The sequence below is a fragment of the Ursus arctos genome, unplaced genomic scaffold (assembly GCF_023065955.2).
Source record: "Ursus arctos isolate Adak ecotype North America unplaced genomic scaffold, UrsArc2.0 scaffold_10, whole genome shotgun sequence".
Classification (NCBI taxonomy): Eukaryota; Metazoa; Chordata; class Mammalia; order Carnivora; family Ursidae; genus Ursus; species Ursus arctos.
Window position 1 is genome coordinate 41,402,129 of NW_026622764.1, and position 2,166 is coordinate 41,404,294.

The window sequence follows — 2,166 nt, forward strand, 5'->3', positions numbered from 1 at the left end:
TTGAGAAAAGAGCGGAGGTTCTCAGTGAGACCTTCAACAAAGAGGTAGAAAATTTAAAATGAACCAGAGACGAAGAACTCAGTAACAAAAAATACACAAAGGGAATCCACAGCAGATAAGAGGATGCAGGAGAATGGATCAAAAGCAACCAAGCTGAACAGCAACAAGGAAAAAGAATAAAAAATGAAAATATGTTAAGGGAACTTGACAACATTATCAAGTGTAATAACATTCACATTATAGGGATCCCAGAAAGGGAAGAAAGAAAGAAGGGGACAGAAAATTTATTTGAAGAAATAATATCTGAAAATCTTCCTAGTCTGGGGAAGGAAACAGGCTTTCAGATCCAGAAGGCACAGTCTCTTAACAGGATTAACCAAAAGAGGTCCACACCAAGACAAATCATCATTAAAATGACAGAAATGAGTGATAAAGAGAGAATTTTAAAAGCAGCAGGAGAAAAGAGAACGGTTACAAAACAAGGGAAAACCCATAGGCTAACAGCTGATTTTTTAACAGAAACTTGCCAGGCTAGATGGGAGTGGTGTGGCATGATATATTTAAAATTCTGAAAGAACAAACAAAAAAAAAAAACCAACCTGCATTTGAGAACAGAACAGAGAGTTTCCAAACCAAAGTGAAGGGGAGTTCATCATCACTAACCCAGCCTTACATGAAACACTTTGAGAGGGGTGGAGAGGGGCAGAAGGAGAGGGAGACAATCTCAAGTGACTCCCCACTGAGCGTGGAACCTGATCGCAGGACCCTGAGATCATGACCTGAGATGAAACCAAGAGTTAGATGCTTAATTGACTGAAGCACCCAGATGCCCCTGAAGAAATTCCTCAAGTAGAAACAAAAGGCCATATCTAGAGGTAAAAAAAAAAAAAAATTACAAGTGGAAAAATTTCACAGGTATATGCAAACATATAGTAAAGGTAGTAGTTTAATCACTTATAAAACCACTATGAGGGTTAAAAATACAAAAGTACTAAATTAAATATATCTACCTAAATCAAAGGATACAGAAAATAAAATGCTATTAAATATGACATCATATACATAAAATAGAGAGGAGGGATTAAAATTTAGTGCCTTAGAAGGTGTTCAAACTTAAGCAACCGTTAACTTAATATAGACTGCTTTGCATATGTTACATATGAACCTGATAGTAACTGCAAATAAAAAAATCTATAACGATGCACAAAAAATAAAGAGAAAGGGATTCAAGCATAACATTACGGGAAGCTATCAAACCACAAGGAAAGAGACCAAGAGAAGAGACTAAGAAGAACTATAGATACAACCAGAACACAAGTAACTAAGTGTCAATAATTACTTTAAATGTAAATGGACTAAGTGCTCCAATCCAAAGACAAAGAGTCCCAGTTCAAGATGGCAAGACAGGAAGACTCTGAACTCACCTCCTCCACAGAGCCCACCAAATTATACCTACTGATAGAACAGTTCCTCCTGAAGAATGGAGGGCTGACTGAACAGCTACTGAACAAAGACAGAATGACAACAGAAGAGCAAGAGAGAGAGAGAAATGGTAACAAAGGGAACCCCTACTCCAGTTACTATGAAAGGCAGTGAGGAAGGACAGTACTGAGAGAGCAGGGCACAGAAAAAAAGCCATAGTTTAAAAGAGCAACTAGCATATAAAATAGACAACACTAGGACTCAGCCAAGTGGCTGAGGAGCTGCAGGAAAGCTCTCCAGGTCAGAGGGAATGGAGAATGACAGTTTATGTTCCCACCCCACCTTAGAACAGAGCAGGATCTGGACACCATAATGGGCCAGTCCAGTCATCTCAGTGGACTTGCAACTTAAGTGAGCCCAGGGTCCATAAGCCCTAGTCAAGCTGGGGCACAAAAAAAGAAGCCAGGGCTTAAAAGGGCTGAGGAGCTATGGGAAAACTCTTTCCCCCTCTACCTTAAAAGCACAGACTGAGCAGGGTCTGGCTTATAGGCTCACAGTAAGCTTGGGACCTCAGTGAGCCTGGTGTCCGCAAGCCCACACCAGCTGCCCTGTGTTGCTGGGGCACAAAAAAGAAGCCATGGTCTTGTGCATGTTTTTAAAAAATTACTTTTAATTACTTTTTAATTACTTTTAAAAATTTAATCGTGTCATGTTTTGTTTTCATTTATTTTTCTTTGTTTTTTC